At 43.5% G+C, this 14,199-nt stretch overlaps 1 protein-coding gene across 6 annotated transcripts in view; it reads left to right on the top strand.

The window, feature by feature from the left end:
• Nucleotides 1–14,199, top strand: part of RALY (RALY heterogeneous nuclear ribonucleoprotein) — a 79,616-nt gene that overhangs the window by 32,392 nt on the left and 33,025 nt on the right. For 3 of the 6 annotated variants that reach the window (XM_029219864.1, XM_029219869.1, XM_029219866.1), the window contains exon 2: nucleotides 3,704–3,786. The gene's annotated coding sequence lies outside the window, so the exon portion shown is untranslated. Of the gene's footprint in view, nucleotides 1–3,703; nucleotides 3,839–12,260; nucleotides 12,282–14,199 lie in introns of those variants that run through there. The other 3 variants (XM_029219865.1, XM_029219867.1, XM_029219868.1) reach the window with 2 other exon arrangements.

Genomic DNA, 14,199 nt, shown 5'->3' with positions numbered 1-14,199 from the left:
TTGTGGCATGCCGGCTCAGTAGTTGTGGCTCGTGGGCTCTAGAGCGCAGGTTAAGTAGTTGTGGCACACGGGCTTAGTTGCTCCGTGGCATGTGGGATCTTCCTGGACCAGAGCTTGAACCTGTGTCCCCTGCATTGGCAGGTGGACTCCCAACCACTGCACCACCAGGGAAGCCCTGTTTCATTCTTTTTTATGGCTGAGTAATGTTTTTGTGTGTGTGTGTGTGTGTGTGTGTGTGAGTGTGTGTGTATGTATGTATGTGTGTACACACCACATCTTTATCCATTCATCTGTTGGTGGACATTTAGGTTACTACCATGTCTTGGGTATTGTAAATAGTGCTGTTGTGAACATTGGGGTGCATGTATGTTTTCGAATAGAGTTTTCTCCAGATAATATGCCCAGGAGTGGGATTGCTGGATCATATGGTAACTCTGTTTTTAGTTTTTAAAGGAATCTCCATACTGTTTTCCATAGTCTGCCCAATATTCTTAGTCATCCTTTGTAGGAAGCTGACACAGTCCTACTAGGACTTTACTCCGCAGTTCTTGCCAGGAGCCTAAGGATAAGATTTGTTCTCATTCATCCCTGGATCCTCTATAACCCCTAACCCAGAGTTGTGACCATGGCTAAGAAGGCCCAGGAATTGTTTTCGATTAATTGGGTAGAAGACTTGGGGTTTTGCAGCTGACAAAAAGAGCTGTTAAAGATTTGGCTGGGTCTCCCATCTCAACCCTTCTCCTTTCCTCTCCTGTTGTCACATTGATTCTTACAAAATCCCTATATTGTAGGCTGGATGGGAATTGTATCCCCATTTTGTAGTTAAGGAATCTGAGGCTCAGATTAAAACTCAGGTCTCTTGCTAGGAGATAGATTTAGAGTAAGATAAGAGTGGTAGGGGACTACCCTGGTGGCACAGTGGTTAAGAATCCGCCTGCCAGTGCATGGGACACGGGTTTGAGCCCTGGTCCAGGAAGATCCCACATGTTGTGGAGCAACTAAGCCGGTGCGCCACAACTAGTGAACCTACGCTCTAGAGCCTGTGAGCCACAACTACTGAGCCTTCACGCCACAACTACTGAAGCCCATGCGCCTAGAGCATCTGCTCCACAACGAAGAGCATCCCCCGCTCGCTGCAAATAGAGAAAGCCCCCGTGTAGCAGCAAAGACCCAACGCAACCATAAATAAATACATGAATGAATGAATGAACCCCACGCAGCAGCAAAGACCCAATGCAGCCATAAATGAATGAATAAATAAATAAATAAATGTATGTGTGTAGTAGGAATTCGAACAGAAATCTTAACTGACTAGGTTTTCCTTGTCTGGAAGCAGTAGGAATCTTTACAAGGAAGAACAACAGGGGAAGTGTTCTGAAGTCTTAGTGGATGGTGAGGCCAGAGCCAGGTAGTAGTCACAGCCAGAGATGTTTCAAGAACATGACAGAGAGGTAAGAAAGGGTTCAGGATAACTTCACTGAATTGCTAGGCCTTGAAGATTAAGAAGGATTTGAATATGTACAAATGAAGACAGGTGTTCCAGGTGAGGCAACAACATGGATAAAAGTATGGGAGCTGGAAATCCCACAGTAGAGGTAAGGTAGATGATCAGACCCATGGTATGAGAGTCTAGAGAGCAAGGCTGAGGTGATTGGGAGCCATGACATTTTTTTGAGCAGGGGAGTGGCATTAGGAACATTAGTCTGGCAGTGTGGGCTCAATAGATTGGAACAGGAAGGATCGGGGGAGACTAGTGAAAGAGAGACCAGGGAAGAGGCTGCTGTAACAGGCTGTCCTTGTAATGTCAATAAATTCTAAGAATTATTCCAGCAGTGCAGGCAGGAGATAATGAGATCCTGAACCAAGAGGAAGTTGACACAGTAGGGAATAAAGAAGATGATTTGGATGTAGAGCTGTTAGAGACTGAAAACAAAAACAAAAAAAACCCCTACAAGGACTTGGCAATTGTGGGAATGAGGGAAGAAGGGGTTGGAGAGCATGAGTGAACATTTTGAAGTCTAAATATGTACTTGGTGAGAGAGTAGCATTGACATATATACACTACCAAATGTAAATAGCTAGTGGGAAGCAGCCGCATAGCACAGGGAGATCAGCTCAGTGCTTTGTGATGACCTAGAGGGGTGAGATGGGGAGGGTGGGAGGGAGACGCAAGAGGGAGGGGATATGGGGATATATGTATACATATAGCTGATTCACTTTGTTATACAGCAGAAACTAACACACCATTGTAAAGCAATTATACTCCAATAAAGATGTTAAAAAAAATGTACATCGGAGAATTGTTGGTGAAACATGGGGGCTGGGAAATAGAAGATGAGTTCAGTTTGTTGACATGTTAATTGGAGGTGCTGATAGTCCTTTCCTTTACCACCCACCCATTAGTACGTCTGCCTTTGTGCTTTGACCCTGCCCTACAGGGATCCTTTAGTACCTTGTGTTTGCTGCTTTGTTCAGGGGTGGAGCCCCCCACAGATCCCTCTACCCAGGTCTTAGAGCAACTGTCATTCCTTCTCTGAAATAAAATAGTACATGTAAGGTGCTTAGCCCAGTACCTAGTCTATTTCAAAGTGTGCATTAAATGTTAGTGGCTATTAAATGGCTATTGTTGTCGTGGTTATCATCATAGCTTTGTGATCACAGTATCCTCTGGAACCACCTGGCTGAAGGACTTGGGAGTCATTCAACTGGTATTCAGTAAAAAACTTGGACTGCAAGTAAATGGAGAGGATCTCAGACTTGGGTATAAATGGGGGCTGTGAGCCATGTCAGCTAGGACTAGAGAATGCGTTTCCTGTGTTTTTTCTTCTGTTTTTGAGAAGTGGTGTAGTGTGTGGTTAAGAAGGCAAGCCCTGGAGGTTGGACTTCCAGGGTTAAAGTCCCAGGTCTACCATCTATTAGCTGTGTGACTTGGGGCAAATTTACTTAACTTCTCTGTCTGTTTCCCCATTAGTAAAATGGGGAAATGTAATAACACACCAACCTTACAAGAGTTTGTAAAGATTAAATGAGTTAATACAAATAAAGGGTTTACAACGGTGCCTGGCATGTGCTACTATTCTCCTTACCCCAGTCATTTCTACCCCACATTCCAAGTAATACATAGGAGTTTCTCTGTTTTCTCTTTACCCCACATTCCAAGAAATATATAGGAGTTTCTCTGTCCCTTACCCAGCAGAGGAGGAGGTGAGCAGAGAAACCTGAAATCAATCTCAGAGTGCTTGAAAGTTTGTCCCAGCTGGGTTCCAGGTTACTGAAGCCTGGAGGAACCTCATTCTTCCCATCACTGTATTCTATGTTGACTTTCTTGTTCTTTAGCATAACAAGCTTACTCTTGCCTATTGTTGCCTCAGGGCTTTTGCACTTATTTCCCTTCTCTGAAACACTCTTCCCTCTGATCTTTGCAGGTCTTCACCCCCTTACTTTATTCAGGTCTCTGTCTAGCAATTGCTTCTTGGAGAAGTCTTCCTTGACGGATTTATCTAAAATAGACCTCATTCTCACTCCTTGTCATTCTTTCCTGACTCTGCTTATTTTTCTTTATAGCACAACCTGAAACTATGTATTATTACCCTATCTTTTGCTAGGATGCAAGACATGTAAGGGCAGGAACTTTGCATGCCTTCATTGACCTAAGTTCATGCCTGTTCTGAGCAAGACCCTGACTGATTTCTCTCTGTTATAGGTGAGCCCTCTTCCCTGAGACAGTTGGTGCTGACCCTGTGACGCAAAAGAGGAAATTGCTGGCTGAGCTCAGCCTTGGTACTGGTGAGTGAGAGTGCCTAGGCAAACTCTGGGCAAACTTGGGCCAAGATACAAGGTAACTAGTTTGGAGCTTATTTTTACCCTTAGTACAGGTAACTTACAGATAATTACTCTTCTACTCCATGCCTAAGAGACTGTCATAGGCAGCCTTTTCTACTGGGAGGAGAATTGAACTTGCTTTCCTGGAGCTGCCATGAGACAGGGTGGGATCATTTGCCATGAATAAAGCAAAGCATGCTCAATTCCTTCTGGCTTCTGCCAGCTGCTTTCTGCTGGGGGGTATTCTGGACCTGGCAACTAAACCCCTTCTCCCATAAGCTCTCTTAACGTGACTTCATAGCCCTTAGAGACTTTTCCTGATTTCAGTCTTGATTGTGACCTACCAAGCCCAGAGTCAGCTTCAGAAAATCCTGTGGTTTTATCAGTCCTGCAGAATGTAATCGTCAATGGAGGTGAGGACGGAGTGATTAGAGTGGGGCTGTGTGAAGAGGGAAGTCCAGGGAATCTTAGAAGGAAGACTGCAGATGGTGAAACAGGAAGGGAAGTCAACATATTAAGAACCAATAGTGTTATGGATCCCATTTAAACTAGGCAAAACCCCATCTTATAGATGAGGGAATTGAGACTCAGGAAACTGAAGTAACTTGCCCAGGTTTACACCTGGGAATCCGTAAAGCTGATATTAGAACCCAGGTCAGTCTAACTGTGAATACCATTGTTCTCTCTGCCTTGGCAGGCTTTCCTTGGAATGCTAATCTCCCTGGAATCATGATTTTTCTTATAAAGTTCAAGAAAACAGACCTCCTTAGGGATTCAGGAAGGAGGTCTAGTTATTTGAAGGGCCCAGCAGGGCAGGCAAGAGTTGGGGGGGTCCTTTCTGAGCAATGGCATTTTTAGTGAGGGGGAAAGGAAGAGCCTTCAAGCAGGCGGAGGCCAAGGCTAAATATGACTGGAAGGAGAGGAAAACACCTATAACACGTGGGATTCCATAAGCACTTGGGCCAGCACAGATGGGGACCTGGAGAGCTGAGTTGCAGTTGGAAAACCTGGTTTTTTGTCTTCTCGTTCAGTATTTGCGCTTGGATAATCTCCATTTCCCTATTTGTAAATTGGAGTGCCTCACTGCACCCATATGTCCATTTTGTGTGCACCAACCATACAGGATATTGTAGACAATCAAATGGGAGATGCAAGTTGGAAAGCTTTGTGAACTGTAAAACAGCATGACTGAAATGAGAGGTGAGAAGAAAGTGTTAGAAGTATCCTTGGCATCTCAGTCCCTGACCGGATTGCCACCCAACTCCCCAAAGGTAAAAGGGAAGGTTTTGCCTTGGAAATTTACACTGTAAATTTTCTCCCAGGCCCTTCTCCTCCTCTCCTTCTGCAGGCCCTACCGGAAGTTCAGTCTTTCCACAAGTTCAGTCTTTCCAGGGCACAGAGACAAAGCCAGGCAGCGTTGGCAGCCATGATTTGCAGCATGTGGGCTGCAGAGTGCAGGTTTAAATGCACTCACACAGCCTGGCTCCAAGGCCACTGCCAGTACAGATATTATAGTTGGTTTCAAGAGTCCATCCCCAGCATGTTAGAACAGGAGGGCTATTCCTCTTCTAGCCCTAGGTTCCCTGCCTTCCCCCAACCCCCACCCTCCAACTGCTAGTGAAAAAGGCACTTGTACTGCAGTCTCATATCTTATCAGAGGCTGTGGGCATTCCAGTTTTCCCACCATTTCTCTCGCTCTTGGCCAGTGACGTAGGTCACTCTCTTCATACTCTGTAACAAGGGGCATTCTGTTCTTCCATCTGCCTGCCTGAGGGTGCACAGAGGGATCTGTCCTCCAACCTGATGCTCTTGGAATCCACGCTGGCCAACATACCCTCCTATTCTGAATCTCCAGACTCTTGCTGTCCTCTCTTTCTGTCTTGGTTAATCTAATGTTCTATAGCTTCTGGTCTTTACATGGCCTGGGCATCAAGCTTGGCTTTTATTGTTTTCGTGACAACTGCCCTGTGAAAAAGTTCCACTATTGACTATTTTAAAATATGAATGATTCTATGTAAAAGATTGTATAATATACTGATACCCATATAGTATCTTATTTATCTAACATCCTCAATTTTCCAGAGTCCAACTGAAAAACAAGAAGGTAGCAAAGCATTGTCATCCTTAAGACCTTGCACAGCACTAATTTATTCCTGTTTTTACGTTTTGTTGTAACAAGCTTAGCAATCTGGTTTCTAAACCTCCATAAGATTAAGAGCGGCATATAAAAAGGGGAGGAGGAGCTGCTATATTAGCAGCAGCTAGAGGTGAGAGCTGAAAGCTAACAGTAAGGGAGAGGTAAAAGAAGAATGATAAGAAAGAGAAGTTAAAATGGGCATGAAGGTCAAACTTTAGGGGCAACAGCCCTATAGACATCTATGCATTTCAATAAGGTGGAGCTAGGTAATTTTTAAGGTAGTTCTAGGTTCTTCTTGAGGGACAGAGGTATCAGAATGTTTAATTATTTGTAGTATCTACTATATTATCAGGTGCTATATTGAATACATAAATTGATTTTGTTTTCATAACAGCTTGGGAGGTAGGTGGTGATATTCTCATTTTATAAGTTCCAGAGACTTAGAGAGGGATACACAGGCAGTTACTGAAAGACCTAAGCTTAGAACTTAGAAGAATCTGGCTTTAGAGAACCAAGTTTTTTCTGTTCTACACTGGTTCTTCCTCCATGACCTAAAACCTTGGTCCTTCTCAGACTCTTGGGACAGTGGTTCCCACCCTCCCAACCCTGCCTTTATTCATTCTCCTATACATGAATATCTTTTTAAAGACGTCCATTCATTCAGTGTGTATTTATTGAGTGTCCACCATGTGCCAGGCACAGTTTTAAGTGTTTGAAATGTAGCAGTGAAGAAAATAGTTTTCTCTCTTTTATCCTAAACTCTAGTGGAGGATAAACAGATGAATACATAGGAATAAAAATAAAGCAAGGTAAGGGAATAGGGAGGGACTGTGTGATGAAAGAAGGCCTCTGTGAGAAAATAAAATCTGTTCAGAAATATGCACGAGCTGAAGTAGTATGAGCTATGTGTATATCTTGGGGAATAACATTCCATGCATAGAGTTCAGCAAGTTCAGAAGCCCTAAAACAGGAGCATGCTTAGTGTCTTAGGAACAAAAGGAGGTCAGTGTAGCTAGAGATGAAGTGAGCAATAGGGAGAGTGGATTATGGAGAAGAAGTCACAAGGGTAGACAGGGACTCAGATCATGCAGGGCTTTATTCTGAGTGAAATAGGAAGCCACTGGAGAGTTTTGAGTAGAGGAATGACATAATCTTAACGTCCACAAAATCGCTCTGCGTGACTGTACCGGCTAGGACCTCTGGTACAATGTTGAACGGAATTGGTGAAAGCAGACACGCTTACCTTGTTCCCAATTTTTTTTTTTTTTGGCGGTACGCGGGCCTCTCACTGTTGTGGCCTCTCCCGTTGCAGAGCACAGGCTCAGGACGCGCAGGCATGCTCTGCGGCATGTGGGATCTTCCCGGACTGGGGCATGAACCCGTGTCCCCTGCATCGGCAGGCGGACTCTCAACCACTGTGCCACCGGGGAAGCCCTCTTGTTCCCAATTTTAAGGAGAAAATATTCAGTCTTTCACCATTAAGTGATGTTAGCTGTAGGGTTTTTTGGTAGACTTCTTTTGTCAGGCCAAGTTAAGTTCTTTTCTATTTCTAGTTTACTCAGAGGTTTTATTATGGGTGGATGTTGGATTTTGTTTGTGTGGTTTTTATCCTTTATTCTACTAACATGGCACTATGTTATTGATTTTTGGATTTTAAACCAACCTCATTCCTAGAATAAATCCCACTTGGTTATAGTGTATAATCCTTTTTGTATGGTGTTGGTTTTGGTTTACTAATATTTTGTTGAAGATTTTTGCCTGTATTCATGAGGCATGTTTGTGTCCCACTGGAGCAGCAAGCCTGACAGAAGAGTGACTGACAGCTCCTAGAGGGCAGTTTTAAGGCCGTTGACTGTGGCAGAGAGGTAGGGATCTGAGCCTAAGAATAAGGCCAAGAGATCAAAAACCCAAGCTGGGAAACCATAAATCAGGAAACCAAGGTCCATCAGCAAGTGTGATACCAGAATCATGAGATGAGTAGGACATGAGTAAAGGGGACTTATGACCTAATGGGGCAGATGCAGAAAAAAGCCCCAAAACTATCCTACAAAAGATCACATTAACACAAAAGCAGAAATTGCTTCCTTTGAGTTATCTGTCATTTTGTATCAGGAGTCTCTACTGGTCTCCCTTACCTTCATCTCCCTCCCCATCTCCTCAGTTAGCATAATATATCAAGAGTTAGTGTACTTAAGTGCATAGGGCAATAGACAAAGTTATCTACAGGATAACTGGTCTTTAGGAAGATTAATTGGGTAACTGGTCTTTAGGAAGATTAATTAACTCCATCTTTCCCACCATTGTGTATATTCTTAAAAACCTCAGGCTGTATGCTGCTGGGGAAAGAGAGGAAGCTTTAAAGCCAAAGATTTGAATCCTTGCTGTGACATTCATTTCCTTTGTGACTAACCTCTCCTAGCTGTAGTTTCCTCCTCTGCAAAATGGGAACAATAATGCCTATACAGTTATTGTGATGCTAATAGGAGATGATGAAAAAATGCCTGGCCTGGATTGGTGTTCAGCCACTAGTGGTTGAAATAAATTCTGATACCCTGTGTTCAGTGTCAGATTATAGTAGAAGGTGAGTATTGTGACCCAGGCTCTTAAGCCTGTTCTACTAACTCAACCTTGGGAAAGCATTTAATATCTCTGGGCCTCAGTTTCCTCAGCTCCAAAAAGAGGGAATGAAGTAGAAATTTGTTCTATAATTGCTGGTATGTCTCTTCCAGTTCTGTGCCTCCAAAGGCACTTTGTCTGTCATTCAAAGGAAAAAAAGAGGAGGGGGCCGAAAGAGAAGACTCAGATTCAGTCCTGCTTAACGCTGCAGCAGAGACAGAAAGGAAGAGCCATTACCTACAACGAGAAGTGTTTGGGAGTCGGCTGCAGGGGCAGTGACCTGCCTGTCACTCAGCATTTGGAAAAAAAATATCAATGAGAAAATCAGAACGGCCTGGCATGTTGGAGACTGAGTAGATAGCGAGTATGAGAGAGACCATGCGACATAGAACCCAGTTTGTGCTCTGTCACCCGTTTTCTGGGTGTTCCCAGTCAAGCTGTTTCTCTTTTTGCAGCCTCCATATCCCCATCTGTAAAATGAGTTAGGCAATGTATTCTCCAAGGGCCTCTTCAAGGCTTCCTAAAATTTCATTGTCTGCTCTTCTCTGGCTCTCAAGTTGGCTTGTACTCAGCTTTTGCCCTTGGTGTTGAGGATTTCATTTATAGGAGAAGGCTTCTTAACTAGCAGGTTAGCACTACAGTATATATTTAGAATGCTCTTGAAACCACAATTTCAAGCTGCTAAGAATCATAACATTTTCAGGTCCTCAAATGCCTTGGTCCACCTGGTTTCACCCCGTCAGTTAATACTGAGAGATGATGCAATAGAGTGGAAAGACTACTGGCTTTAACAGCAGACCTGGAATTCAGATGCCTGCCTGTATTAGCTTAATTTCTCTGAGCCATAGAAAATGAGGATAGTGATAATAGAGTAGGCATGTAAAGAATTGTTATTATTTGGAGGAGAAAGAAAAAACTGAGGCCTGAGAGATGATGTCGCCTGCTCAGAGTCACGCTCAGACCAGCACCTAGGTCTCTTGTGTCTCAGTTGAGGGTTTTCTCCTCTGGAGCCAAGGTTAGCTGTACCCATACGTAGGTAGTAGCAAAGATTGGAACTGAAAGCTTGTCAGCTTTCTTAACATCTCTGCCAGCAGTCTTCTCAATTCCCCTGTGGCATGTGTCAGTAACACAGCCCGTACTTGTTTTAGAAAGAAGCTCTTCATAAGCACTCCTGTTTGATTTGCTTTGGCTGGTACAGGATCCAGATGCTCTTAGAATAGCACAACAGACTCTCCAAATCAGCCCATTCCCATTCTGAGCCACTCACGGCTCTGATATACTTGCTGGGGTTCATCCCCTAGTCCTCCCTACCTGTCATGTGAATCACGTTCAGTCATCTTTTGCTATTTGCCCTTTCCCTGTTGATGGAAGTCACATTTATCAAGTGCCTACTATGTGCCAGGTATTGTCGTAGGTGTTTTAAGTTAAAATTATCTTTGTTAATCTTTATAACTCATTAAGTTATTAATAGCTCCAGAGGGAAAAGCTGAGCCTCAGTGAAGTAAATGAATTTGCCAGAGTTCATATACTTAGTCTGTGAAAGAGCTGGGTTTTGAACTCAGGTCCTCCTCCTTCCATAGACCCCAAGCATTTAGTATAGTAAGCTCTTTCCTGAGTATCATACTTCCTCTGGCCTCTGCCCTTCCAGGAGGGTAGAGTGTTCAAGAGTGCCCAGGAAGGGGTATGCAGTGGCTTTAGTATAATGGGAATATCTCCATGCCTTCAGTGCATTTTCCCATGAGTTTCTTCTGCTCTGCCCTGCCTCAAACCAGCTTCTCTAGGATCCACGTGTGTGGCCCAGAGGTCCAATCACTAAGCGAGAGGCCAGGTTTCCATCTTCAACATGGAACATGGACTCCCTAGTAAGAAGTGTACTTGTCATTTTCAAAGTTGAATGAGGGGAATATTCCAAGCAATAAGCCCCTTGTATGCCCAACTCTGAAATGTAAGGAAGGAAGAGAGAGGGTCTATACATCTCAAGTGTGATGAGTCTCCTTCAGGGACCTGGCAGGAGAAGAGAATAATATAAAAGATTTAAGAATAAGATTGCTCTAATAGGTCTTCAAATCTGTAGTCATTTTTCAGTTTACAAAGTACGTTACTTGTAGAGATTTTAGTCTAAGGAAACTGAAGGCATCTGCCTTTATGTGGCAGAGTCAGGGGCTAGAGTCCAACTCCTTAGTCTTGATAAGGCCAGTGAATCTAAGCCCTCCCTGAAAGGGTTCTGTCCCGGGCCTTGGGTTCCACTCAATCTTCATTTGCAAAAGGGACAGGCCTTTAGTCTCTGCCCTTTTCTGAGCCCTCCTCTGCTCACTTGTCCCCTTCCTCACCCCTTCCTACTCAACTGCTAGGGCCTTCTTAATGAGACCCTCTTCTAATGATATGTTTTTAAATATAGGGTAAGAGGAGATATTTTTGGCTCTGTATTGTCCCCAGGATCATTTGCTATAAAATGATGGCATTTTAGGATGTCAGAGTGGGAAGAGATCTTAACTAACAGTTATCAAGTTTATGGAGGAGCCCTTTATTTAAACATATAACTCAACATCTCAAACAGAGCTGCTCTGTTAGAAGTGGCAGTGGTGGGCCCAGAGTCCACCAGTCTAGCCTCCCCCTTACCCTCATCAAAGACAGGCTCTGAGGCATCTGCCTTAAACCTGCATAGTTGCCAGGAGCACAGTTTATAAAACAACACTGACCTAGATCAACTTACCTGTTTTATAATTGTGAAATTGAGGCCCAGCAAGGGGCAGTAAGTAATAGGCCCAAGGTCACACAATAAATTAGTGGCAGGTCTGACTCTCAGCTTTGTGCCCTTTCTGCTACACTGAGCTTTATGTCATTTCATAAGTGACCACCTGTTTCACTTCACTAAAATCCTGTGCCTGGATGTCAGGCTTCTTTTGCCTCCTGGCATCTGGTTCCTGTGAGGTAGGTAGGCAGGCCTGTGGATGTGTGTACTATGTCAGGGCATAATTCTCATCCATGTGAGCATGTGTCAAGTTTTGTTTAACTCAGTGTGGGAACCAGCAGAAAGAGAATAGCTGAGAAACTGGATTTATGTTCTTAGTGGAAAAAGGATTGCTGAAATGAGATTGCTAAATTAGATCGAAAATTGATAAATGTTCTAATAAAAATGTAACATTTCATGTTATCTTTTCTACTTCTCAGTTTGCTATATGTTAATCTCTAACTTTGCAGAGTTTTAAAATATTTGGGCCCTGTTTGTGAACAGTAAGTCAAACAAAATTCCATTCTCCAGGAGTATCAGATGACTCTCAGATACATACTAAAAAAAATGTCCTAACATGACTTTAAAAGTTCACACAGTTATCTTTTTCCCTTACTTCCAGTTTTTGGATAATTTTCCTTAACAAAGCACCGCTGAAAATCATCAGAGTCTCTGGTATTAAAGCTGGCTAGAGCTCTCCAAGTCAGGAGGGCATCTTTCTGCTCAGGGCACAGACCCGACTTCTTTGCAGAAACTTCTGCAGGTAGCAGCTATTAGCAGGAGGTTGAGCTGTCTCCTACAGCCCTACTCACTGGCTTGGAGCTTGGTCTTTGCTAATCCTAGACTTGCTTCTTCCCCTTCACCTAGTCATGGAGGCTTTTTCCCTGCTCTGGTTACCCTCAGGGCCATCTTGGATGCAAAGAGGTCACAAAGTTCCACCTGGAGGAAGTTTGTTTTGAGCAGAGTTTCACTCAGGTAAAGTAGGCAACTGCTTTCATTATGTGGTTTTGTCTCTGAAATGTTTTGCCCATCTTCTTATCCCCAGTGCTACCATCCAAGGCCAGATCTTAATCCTCTCTCACTGAGACTTTTTCATTGTCAACTAGCCTGTCTCCCCATCTCCAGTCTTTGACCCTGAAATATAACCCCCTTTTTCTCTCCATAGGTTTTAAGATATAGATCTTATTCCTATCACTTTCTTGCTCATAAAACCTCTAGAATAAAATCCAGTGTCCTTAGCATGACATTCAAGGCTCTGCAAATACTGTTTCTCCTCTTTCTTTCCAGCTTCTTCTCCAGTCCCGCAGGAGTTCATATTAGTGGGTAGAAGTATGAGGGAAACCAGCTTTTGGTTGGAAGAACTATCTGATCAAGTGTGCCAGTGAAGGTTAAGAAGTGTTATTAGTTGTGGTGCCATGTTAACATCCAATATGATAAACATTTGTGCCAGGCACAGAGGTAGGTCCTTAGGGATAAGGAGAAGGCAAACACATGGTCAAGGCCTTTGGAGCCCATAAATGATCAAGGAGAAGAGGTAGATAAAGTAAGTAGGTGGCAGTGATGAGCACTATAATGGAAGCATGTGGAGTGCTTTGGGAACTTGGAGGTGGGGGGACACTAACTGCCTGAGAGATCAAGGAAGGCTTCACAAAAGAGGTGATATTTGAGTTGGACTTCAAAGGTGAGACATTTGACATTAGTGAAAGATGAAGTATTTGGCAGTTGAGAAGGGGAGTCTGTAGCTTCCAAGCAAAGAGACCAATGAGGGCAAAGGCACAGAAGCTCACATGTGTGTCTCAGAGAAGAGTAAACAGTCCGTTGTAGCCAGAGCATAGGATTTCAGGAATGGAGTGTGGTTAGGGTTAAAGTTATCGAAGTAAGTTGGGGCTAAACTGCATAAGGCCTCATTTTCCAGGTTAAGGAAATACTGTGTTTCACATCTAGCATATGATAATAATTCTTGAATTAAGTGGTATATATTTGTCTATTTGTGCATGTGTGTAGTTGTGTGTTAGGATGTGATTGTTACATTTGGAGATGATTTTTGAAGACCCTCTGAGGCAAAGCAAATATCAAAAATTGGAGCCAAAAGGACAGGTTAAACCTAAGTTCACCCAGGCTTGAACTTTGAACTTCTGAGATTTTCACCAGTTCCATAAGCCCATAAGTTAATCATAGCATGCCAGAATTGGAAGGGACCTTAGGGGTCCATTCAACAAATGCCTGATACTATTCCTGTAGCTGAGATATGGTAGTTAACAAAACAAAGACTGCCTTCATGGAACTTGTTTCAGTGGGGGAGACAGAAAACGAGTAAATCGTTAATTATTAGATTATTTCATATGTGTGAAAGCTTTGCAGGCTAGGCCCCAAGATAAGAGCATGTTTGTAGAGAAACTAGGAGGCAGAGAGTGTGGTTGGAACAGCACCAAAGAGAAAGAAGAGAGAGGGGAGAGGGGACAGCTGAGGCCAGAACATATAGGACCCTGCATTTGGCCAATGGGAAAATGAGGCTAATAGCCAGGGCCACATAGCAAGTTAGTAGGAAGGCCAGGATTGGTAACTCTCCTGGTTCAGCCTCCCTTCCCTTGCCTGCCTGCTGTCTTCTGGCTTTTATCCAAGATTAACTTGGATCCCATTTAATTCCTTTATTCTCCTCTCCCTCACTTAGCTCTCTTTCTCTATCCCTGTACCCAAGGTTCCTATCATACCATTACTCTGTTTCATTTCAGGCTTCTTTGTTTAATCACAGCATTAGCATTTCCCAGACTCACATTTGTACACATGACCTGGTAATAGAGTGATTCCTGGAAGGTCAAAGTTAGAGAGGTCCCTGGACATCTTTTAGTTTGATCCTCTGGTATTAGAAACCCAGAAAGGACGAGTGACTTGC

This window comes from Monodon monoceros, unplaced genomic scaffold (assembly GCF_005190385.1).
Source record: "Monodon monoceros isolate NGI ecotype Baffin Bay Population unplaced genomic scaffold, NGI_Narwhal_1 Super_Scaffold_13, whole genome shotgun sequence".
Taxonomy (NCBI): domain Eukaryota; kingdom Metazoa; phylum Chordata; class Mammalia; order Artiodactyla; family Monodontidae; genus Monodon; species Monodon monoceros.
Note: the sequence above shows the minus strand (reverse complement) of the source record. Positions and strands in the feature narration are given on the sequence as shown.